The 10,284-nt window shown below is 39.7% G+C and overlaps 3 non-coding genes across 3 annotated transcripts; all 3 read right to left on the bottom strand.

The window, feature by feature from the left end:
* Window positions 1-297: 297 nt before the first annotated feature.
* Window positions 298-412, bottom strand: LOC116684712 (U5 spliceosomal RNA). Its single transcript, XR_004330832.1, has one exon. It is a non-coding gene; the product is annotated as a U5 spliceosomal RNA (small nuclear RNA).
* Window positions 413-1,678: 1,266 nt separating this feature from the next.
* trnas-aga (transfer RNA serine (anticodon AGA)) lies at window positions 1,679-1,760 on the bottom strand. The gene has a single exon. It is a non-coding gene; the product is annotated as a tRNA-Ser (tRNA).
* A 2,035-nt stretch (window positions 1,761-3,795) lies between these two features.
* trnaa-cgc (transfer RNA alanine (anticodon CGC)) lies at window positions 3,796-3,867 on the bottom strand. The gene has a single exon. It is a non-coding gene; the product is annotated as a tRNA-Ala (tRNA).
* Window positions 3,868-10,284: the final 6,417 nt, after the last annotated feature.

Genomic DNA, 10,284 nt, shown 5'->3' with positions numbered 1-10,284 from the left:
AAGATCAGAGGGTAATGTCTTCACTCTTCTGAGGTATGATCCCATCCAGAACCGTGCCATAGCTGCAGTCTTAGGATTTCTGGATGGGGTCGTGGCTGCTGTTATGTGTATAGCTGTAAATCTGCTCCCTAAAAACAATAACAGGTCCGGCTCTCCTTTCCCTCCTTTCTCCTTTGGCTTCTTCATCACTCTTCTTTGCACTCGTTCCCACTTGGACCTCCACAAATCTCTTTTCTGGGTGGGATTAAAACAGAGCTGATGAGTAAAAGCAAAGGTAAGCAAAAACAAGTACAAAAGGCTCGGCCAAACAGCAAAGCCCACCAAAATAGTTTCAACTCATCGACGTTCCCCTCCAAGGAAGTCTTTAGTTAAAGGCGAAAGACTTGTGTGTTATGAAGAGAAACCAGAGTGAAAACAGCCGTCTGCTCGAGAGCAGCTGAAAACCCTAGTGGACCCAGTCCAAACCATCGTGGTAAGCCTCACTGGGTGTCCAAACTAAAATGATAAGAGGAAACTTGGTAGACTACTTACTTATGTTTATATTTGTACTCACAATGACATTTTTAAAACGCCAGCCAATCACAAGTCTTACATGTGAATAATCAATGTAGCTCACATAAAAGATAGTTGCAAGGTCTACCAAATGTTTAACTTTACAACCCGTAAGCTGTTGTAACCTTGGTTGCCACCTTCCGTCAAAATGTGAATCACAGATTCTCCAAGGCCTGGTGAGAAGTTGCAGAGCAGAGTGGCGCAGCGGAAGCGTGCTGGGCCCATAACCCAGAGGTCGATGGATCGAAACAATCCTCTGCTAATTCCTATGCTTTGTATCATCAGTAAGGCTATTTCCAGTCTGTTGATGTTTAACAAAGCATCTGTTGCTGCAAGTGTCTGAAGTGAAATCTCTACAATGCTCACACCTGCCGTAACACCCATAAAAACTGGAGTATAATACAATAAACAAAACATAACAGTACAAGCATGTAATACAGTAAAATAGAAACTGTAAAACATGTACTGTTAAAGTGCTTGTTGTGCTGTCTGATAGTCTGAGGTATAAAAGAGAGAGCATACTACTTGGTTTGTGTCACAGGAGGTCTTAGTCTACCACTACGTTCTATAACCCTACCAGTCAGATTACCACAGGAGGTAATATCTGTTGCAGCTCTTTAAAGACTCTACCATAATACCTGCTGGAGATGCCAGGTCCTCATACATGTAAAGCATGAGCTCTACCACTGAGCTACATCCCCTGAAGATTTTCAGATTTTTTGACTTTTTTCTGAGATAGACATACACTTATCTTTATTAATCCTTTTGGGATGACTCCCGCAAGGAAATTGAAATATCACTGAATAAAAGAAGAAACCGGGGTAATGTTATGTTGTATATGGCTTCAAAACCTGTAAATGCAACGGCAGTGGCTGGAAATCAAACCTGGACCCTGCACTGCTATGGTATGAATCATAGTCGAAAAGTAACACACCTGTTCTCTTTCTGCTGGACAATACAACGCTCAATGCAAATCTTGTAACACAGACTGAAAATAAATGCTAAGAGATACATTGGTGGACACTGGTGGCTTACAGATAACACATCATTGTTAATGAATGCACATCAGTGAATTGGTATACTATGATGTGTCATTGGTTTGCTACCACTCTTAAAGAATGCCTCTCGTTGTCGGCAGGATTCGAACCTGCGCGGGGAGACCCCAATGGATTTCTAGTCCATCGCCTTAACCACTCGGCCACAACAACCTGAAAAAGCCTAGAAGTATACCTGTTTGCACAAATGTTCATAAACTTTTTAATTGGTTGAAAGCAGTTACCAGACACGGGCAATTTTCAAATCGTAGTGCGCTGCCTGTGTCTGTGGATACTCATGGAGGCAGCTTAATTGATTGATATGCTCCCTTAGTTGGACCATAACAGAGATGTAATATTTTACCAAATTGTGTTGGGCGAGTAACCTTTCTGGCTAATCTTCACAAATAAAGCAAGCAACCACACAAGAATGGCTGGGAATCGAACCCAGGTCAACTGCTTGGAAGGCAGCTATGCTCACCGCTATACCACCATCGCTTGACAGCACAATATACACTGAAAATCTTGTAACACATCTGGATTGTTTGAGACTCAAAATGTGCTCTATCACTGAGCTCCAGCCCCTAATGATTTTCAGATTTTTTGGACTTTTTTGTGAGATCACTGAATAAGAGAAGAAACCTGGGTGGAATATGTAACGTTAATATTGTATATGGCTTCAAACTGTACTGCCTCTACACCCACGACTGCAGTCCGACCCACAACAACAACCTCATCGTCAAGTTTGCTGACGACACCACAGTGGTCGGACTCATCTCAAAGGGAGACGAGGCAGCCTACAGAGAGGAAGTCCTGAACTTGGCAGCTTGGTGTTCGGAGAACAACCTGTCTCTGAACACCAAGAAAACCAAGGAGATCATCGTTGACTTCAGGAAGAAGAGCACCGACCTAGCCCCCCTGTACATCAACGGCGAGTGTGTGGAGAGGGTCCACACCTTCCGGTTTCTTGGTGTCCTCATCTCAGCTGACATCTCCTGGTCAGCCAACATCACAGCGGTCATCAAGAAGGCCCAGCAGCGACTACACTTCCTGAGGGTCCTCAGGAAGTACGACCTGGACTCCAACTTGCTGCTGACCTTCTACCACTCATCCATCGAGAGCCTGCTGACCTACTGTATCACAGTATGGTACGGCAGCTGCACCGTGGCAGACAGGGAGAGGCTGCAGAGGGTTGTAAGGTCAGCACAGAAGATCACCGGCTGCCCTCTCCCCTCCCTGACGGACATCTACACCTCCCGCTGCCTCAGCAGAGCAGAGAACATCATAAAGGACAGCTCCCACCCGGCTCTGATCTGTTTGACCTGTTGCCCTCAGGAAGGCGCTACAGGTGCATCAGAGCACGGACCAACAGACTCAAGAACAGTTTCTTCCCGAAGGCCATAACGACCCTGAACTCACCCCTGAACTCACATATGCACTGACTCCACTCCACAACCCCCCCCCCGACTGTCTTCTTCATTCCGTCCGACTGTGCAATATTATTGTTATACTGTTACTGTTATATAATACCTCATAGGACACTGGAATCTGTGCAATTTCATTTCATACAATGCAATATTTAATACATTAACCTTTCCATTACTGTGCAATACTTATTTACTTAATATTAGTACTTAATCATTTCATTCCATCACTGTGCAATATTATTTATTGAGTGTTAACACTTATCTATGTTTATTCAAGCTGATTTATATGTATACTCGACAGTCACTACACTTTATATCTTTGACTTTATATTTTTGATATTTTATACTGTTATATTCATATATTTTTTTGTGTCAACGCTGCAAAGGGATTGCTTTAATCTCGTTGCACAAGTACCGTGTACTTGTGTATAATGACAATAAAGGCATTCTATTCTATTCTAAAACCTGGTGGTGGCTAGAAATCAAACCATGGCAAAATGCTTGCACTGCTATTGTATAAATCATAGTTAATCACTAAAAGAAAGCTACTGCAATGGCTGGGAATCCAACACCGATCAACTGCTTGGAAGGTAGCTATGCTGACAACTATACCACCATCACTGGGCAATGGACTGTTCACTGCAAATCTTGCAAAACATGTGGTCATTTAGACTGATTTTTGCATTAGTTACCATGAACACAAGGAAATTGCCTTTTAATACTTTTCTCTTTCAGAATAAGAGCTTTTGTAACTCTTCTTCAGACCAAACAATAACACTTGTTGGAGATGCCGGGGATTGAACCCGGGGCCTCATACATGCGAAGCATGCGCTCTACCACTGAGCTACATCCCCTGATCATTTCCGGAGTTTTTTTACTTTTTCTGAAATCATCAAATAAGAGAAGAAACCTGGGTGAAATGTGTAATATTTATGTTGTATATGGTTTCAAAACATGGCGGTGGCTGGAAATTGAGCCTTGGCAAAATGCTTGCACTGCTATGGTACAAATCTAGTCAAAAAGTAACACATCTGTTGCCTTTCTGCTGGACAATACAACGCTCAATGTAAATCTTGTCACACATCTGGGCATTGAGAGATGCATTGTTGGAAACGTGTGGCTTCCAGTACCTATGAGATTATACAATATTGTTCATGAAGCCACAAACTATGTAGGGTAATGCCCGGATCCCTAACAGGGAGTATACCTCCTTCAATGTTCATTTAGTTTTCTGATTGGTTAAGATTTCTGTGGGGACCCCTACCGGGAAAAATGTTGAAGTAAACTATTGGCCACTTGTGTTAGCCTTGGTGTTTCCGAGGGGGAAAGCTTTTGGGTGACATGTTGCTTAAGAAAGGTTTGTCCTTCATAGTTCTAGTTTTTTTCCAATTCTTCTGGTCACACTTGGCACTATTTCACGTCTTTTGTCTGTAGTTCTCTACTCTGTCAGGGCTTATCTCTGTCTCCCCCACCTCTTTTTTTGTCTCTTGTTATGTCTCAGCACCAGTTGTTCCTAGTTCCTAGTATTACTATTACTAGTATCCTAGTATTATGCTTTTGGGTCGTCTGTCCATCTCTACATACGTACGCACTTCACATTCTTGTGAATGTGATAACACAGGACCCCAGGGAGGGACTTTCTTTAAATTGGGCAAACTTTTTTACATGAACTTGCAGATCAATTGATGAGATTTTGGAGGTTTAAATGTTCAATGTTAAATTTGGCATACACAACCACTTGGAGTCACGGATGAACTGATTTTGATTTGGAGGTCAAAGGTCAAGGTTACTTTTTTGTTACGTCTCCAGAACTGTATATGTTGTAGTGGAATGGCTTCGAATGACGACCGAAAACGCTTGTCTTTTACTAATAACATTTATTGTTCTCTATGCTGCAGTTTGCACAAGAAAAGAACAGTTTAGGCCTGGCGGACACGGATCACATCTAGCAGCTCACGTTCATCTGCAAATACTAGCAAGAATTGACACACAACTTCCGTGAAGGCTACTTCAAAATAAAAGCATTTCCTGTGACAGTCTTCAGTATAAAACAAATAAAGTTGTGTACCTTTTCAAGTATCAGCTATTAACTATAATTTAACATTTCCTTTTCCGTTTTAAACTAAACACCACACATTCCTTTGCTTTAAACAAACATTTCACAACAATGAACTGTTGTTCATTACTATTCAGCCTATCACCTAATTAATCTCTAAAGGGTAAATCAACAGAACAGGTCTCTTTAACAAACTTCCTGTAGTAGTACGAACAGTGCAGGATCGAACAAGTCCATCTCTTCCTGAAAATAGCTCTGTTATCCTGCCCATTTTCCAGGTCTGCCTGGGGGCATTATCCTCTTCGATCAATATGACGTCTCCCACCTTTAGCAAAGTGGGTGTGGGTATGTCACACTTGTGAGCTGATTTCAATTTCAGCAAGTAGTCCTTTCTCCAGCTGTTCCAAAAGCTGGTTATTAGTCTCTGTCGGTATCTCCATCTCTTACACATGTCTTCTCGACTCACATTGATTGCTTGAGATGGAGGAAGCATAGTCTTTGGTGGTAAGGAAGTCAGCCTTTCCCAACTAGAAAATGAGAAGGTGTGAGTGGCTGGGGTTCTGATGCATCACTGTCCACATAAGAAAGAGGCATGGAATTCAGCACAGCCTCCACCTCTGCAAGCATGGTTGTCAGCTCGTCAAAGTTTAGTGAAGCCCTCCCCAGGACCCTCTTTAGACATGTGTTTACAGATCTTACAAGCCTCTCCCAGAAGCCGCCCCACCAAGCAGCTCGCTCGGCAATATACTTCCAGGTGATCCCTTTCTCAGTAAACAACTCTGTAAGCTCTGATTCCTTAAATGACCTCCATAGTTGTTTTAGGTCTTGTTCTGCTCTCTTGAATGTCTTAGCATTGTCTGTGTAAATAACTTGACATAGTCCTCGTCTTGCAATAAATCTCTTTAAAGCTAAAAGAAAACTTTCAGTAGTCTGATCTGAAACTAACTCTAGATGTACTGCTCTAGTCACAGCACAAGTGAAAAGTGTGATGTATGCCTTCTTAGGCTGACCACTTGATCTGACATACAAGGGTCCTGCAAAATCTACCCCAGTAACTTCAAATGGTGGGGACTCTGTGACTCTATCTCTGGGTAACGGAGCTGTAACTTGCTGGGCTGGTCTCACTTTTAGTTTTAGTTAGGTGGTGTTACATGTTACAATGTAACACCACCCGCTTGACTAGCTGTCTACCCCTTAAAACCCAGAATCTCTCCCTCATTTTCACTAGAGTATCTCTGACACCAGAATGCATCACTCTCTCATGACAGGACTGAACTGTTAACTCAGAGTATCTGTGCTTTGTAGGCAGTACCCATGGGTGTTGTTCCCTGTAACTAATATTAGAATGCTGCAACCTGCCTCCCACACAAATGAGACCATTTTCATCCAAAAAAGGTTTCAGGTCTTTGATTTTTGAATCTCTTCTCAGGTTTTGTCCCTCTTTAAGTTGACAGATTTCCTGGCTAAAACTATGCCCTTGTGTCACCTTCACCCAATACACTTCTGCTGCAGTAAGCTCCTCAGAAGTGAGTTCACCCTGAATCCTTTGACCAGAACGTGCATTAGCTTAAAACCTTTTCACCCATGCAGTTATTCTAGACACTGTTTTTAACCTGCTGTACTTCTCTAGGTCTAATAGTGGCTCTGCTTCTTCAGTGCTGGTAAGCTGCACTACAACCTGAAACTTAGACCTAAGCTCAGTGTTAACTTCATCTAAGCCACCTTCCTCATCAATGTTCTTTGCTTCATCAGCCGATGACAGGGAAGTGGGTCCCTTCCACCACAGCTGCTCTTGGATGAGATTCTCAACACTCTGGCCTCTCATGGGTAAGTCAGCAGGATTAGTTTTGCCACTACAGTGGGACCAAAGTTCTGGATTACTGAGACCTTGAATTTCAGTCACTCTGTTTGCCACAAATGGCTTCCACCTATGTGCTGTGCTACGTATCCAATGAAATACAATCATGGAATCAGTCCACATATTAAGCTGATTTCTTTCCATGTTCAATGGCTTGAGAAGGTTGTTCCCTAATCTTGCTCCAATCAGGGCACCCATGAGCTCCAAGCGTGGCAAGGTCATTTTCTTTAGTGGGGCCACCTTTGACTTTGATTCCACAAAACTGGTGATAACTTGTCCTTCCTCGTTCTCTCCTTGCAGATAGGCAACTGCACTGTATGCCTTTTCGCTGACATCACAGTAGACATGCAACTTGGATGTCGGTGAGTTTGGCTGTATTTTAACTTGGTACCATCTTGGAATTGTAACCAAGTGGAGCTACGGCAGCTCTGCACACCACTGATCCCATTTTTCAGCCAGGTCTGGGGGCAACTGTTCATCCCAATCAATTCCCCTTTCCCATAGTCCTTGAAAAAGGCATTTTACCCGTATGGTAAATGGGGTGAGAAACCCGATGGGGTCAAAGATGCGAGCTGATGTCTTTAATACACTTCTCTTTGTGTTTTCCTTTCCCTTTAAGATGTCCAGCAGTCCTTTCAGATCAAACACAAAGTTATAATTTTCAGATCTCCAGACTAATCCTAACACCTTCAGTACATTTCCACAAGTGCCGGTTTCTGGTGTGGGCTCTAGTCCACTTTCTGTCCACTTAGCCCTCAGTTCTGGTGAGTTTGTTACCCATTTGCACAAATTCATGCTGGCATGGGACAGAATCTCCTTTGCTGTTGTGGTGACTGAAAAGGCCTTTTCCACACTGTCTGAGCTGGAGATGAAATCATCTACATAGAGATACTCATTAAGTGCCTTCACAGCTGTAGGTTGCTCAGTTTCATATTGCTTGATATGTTGTCTTATGGTTGCCGCTAGCAGGAATGGGCTGGGTGACACACCAAATACCACTCTATTCATCCTCATGATGCGCAGCTCATTTTTACAGTCACTGGTTGGAGGTCCATGCAGCCACAAAAACCTCACAGCATCTTTGTCCCTTTCTGTTAGAGCTATCTGCAAGAATGCCTTAGTAATGTCTGCAGTAAAGGCTATCTGGTGGAGCCTGAACTTGATTAGCACGTCTAACAGAATGTAGTGGAATGGCTTCGAATGACGACCGAAAACGCTTGTCTTTTACTAAGAACATTTATTGTTCTCTATGCTGCAGTTTATACAAGAAAAGAACAGTTTAGGCCTGGCGGACACGGATTACGTCTAGCATCTCACGTTCATCTGCAAAAACTAGCAAGAATACACACACAACTTCCGTGAAGGCTACTTCAAAATAAATGCATTTTCTGTGACGTTCTTCAGTATAAAACAAATAAAGTTGTGTACCTTTTCAAGTATCAGCTATAAACTATATTTAACATTTCCTTTTCCGTTTTAAACTAAACATTTCACAACAGCATATACACATCAACTTTCTTTTATATTAATGCATATACACATCAACTTTCTTTTTGATTTATCATCACCATTCATTATGTCGTCATCACTATTCATTATATCATCATCACAATTCATTATGACATCAACTTTCTTTTTGATAAATGCATATTCACATCAACTTTCTTTTATATTAATGCGTATACACATCAACTTTCTTTTATATTAATGCATATACACATCAACTTTCTTTTTGATTTATCATCACCATTCATTATGTCGTCATCACTATTCATTATATCATCATCACAATTCATTATGACATCAACTTTCTTTTTGATAAATGCATATTCACATCAACTTTCTTTTTTATTATTGCACATACACATCAACTTTCATTGATATTAATGCATATACAGATCAACATTCTTTTAATTAATAAATATACACATCAACTTTCGTTTTGATAAATGCATATACACATCAAATTTCTTTGTGATTGATGCATCTACACATTCATTATATCATCATCACTATTCATTATGACATCAACTTTCTTTTAGATTAATGCATATACACATCAACTTTCTTTTTTATTAATGCATATACACATCAACTTTCTTTTAGATTTATCATCACCATTCATTATGTCATCATCACTATTCATTATGACATCAACTTTCTTTTGATTTATGCATATACACATTCATTATGTCATCATCACTATTCATTATGACATCAACTTTCTTTTTGATTTATGCATATACACATTCATTATGTCATCATCACTATTCATTATGACATCAACTTTCTTTTAGATTAATGCACATACACATCAACTTTCTTTTTTATTATTGCACATACACATCAACTTTCATTGATATTAATCCACATACACATCAACATTCTTTGATATTAATGCATGTACACATCAAATTTCTTTTTGATTAATGCATATACACATCAACTTTCTTTGAGATTAATGCATATATACATCAACTATCTTTGATATTAATGCATATACACATCAAATTTCTTTTTGATTAATGCACAAACACATCAACTTTCTTTTAGAATAATGCATATACACATCAACTTTATTTTTATTAATGTAATACACATCAACTTTCTTTTGATTTATCATCACCATTCATTATGTCATCATCACTATTTATTATGACATCAACTTTTTTGCTAGATTAATGCACATACACATCAACTTTCTTTTTCATTAATGCATATACACATCAACTTTCTTTTATGTTAATGCATATACACATCTAATTTCTTTTTTATTAATGCTTATACACATCAACTTTCTTTTTTATTAATGCATATACACATCAACTTAATTTTAGATTTCTGCATATACATATCAACTTTCTTTTATATTTATTCATATACACATCAATTTTCTTTTTCAATATATCAATACCATTCATTATGTGATCATCACAATTCATTATGTCACCATCACAATTCATTATGACATCAACTTTCTTTGATATTAATGCATATACACATCAACTTTTGTTTTGAGTAATACATATACACATCAACTTTCTTTTTGATGTATGCATATATACCTCAACTTTCATTTTCATTAATACATATACACATCAAATTTCTTTTTTGATTTATGCATATACAAATCAACTTTCTTTTCATTATATCATCACCGTTCATTATGTCATCGTCACAGTTCATTATGACATCAACTTCGTTTTAGATTAATGCACATACACATCAACTTTCTATAATATTAATATATACAGTGGTGTGAAAAAGTGTTTGCCCCCTTCCTCATTTCCTGTTCCTTTGCATGTTTGTCACACTTAAGTGTTTCGGAACATCAAACCAATTTAAACAATAGTCAAG

The sequence above is a fragment of the Etheostoma spectabile genome, unplaced genomic scaffold (genome assembly GCF_008692095.1).
Source record: "Etheostoma spectabile isolate EspeVRDwgs_2016 unplaced genomic scaffold, UIUC_Espe_1.0 scaffold00019520, whole genome shotgun sequence".
Lineage (NCBI taxonomy): Eukaryota > Metazoa > Chordata > Actinopteri > Perciformes > Percidae > Etheostoma > Etheostoma spectabile.
Note: the sequence above shows the minus strand (reverse complement) of the source record. Positions and strands in the feature narration are given on the sequence as shown.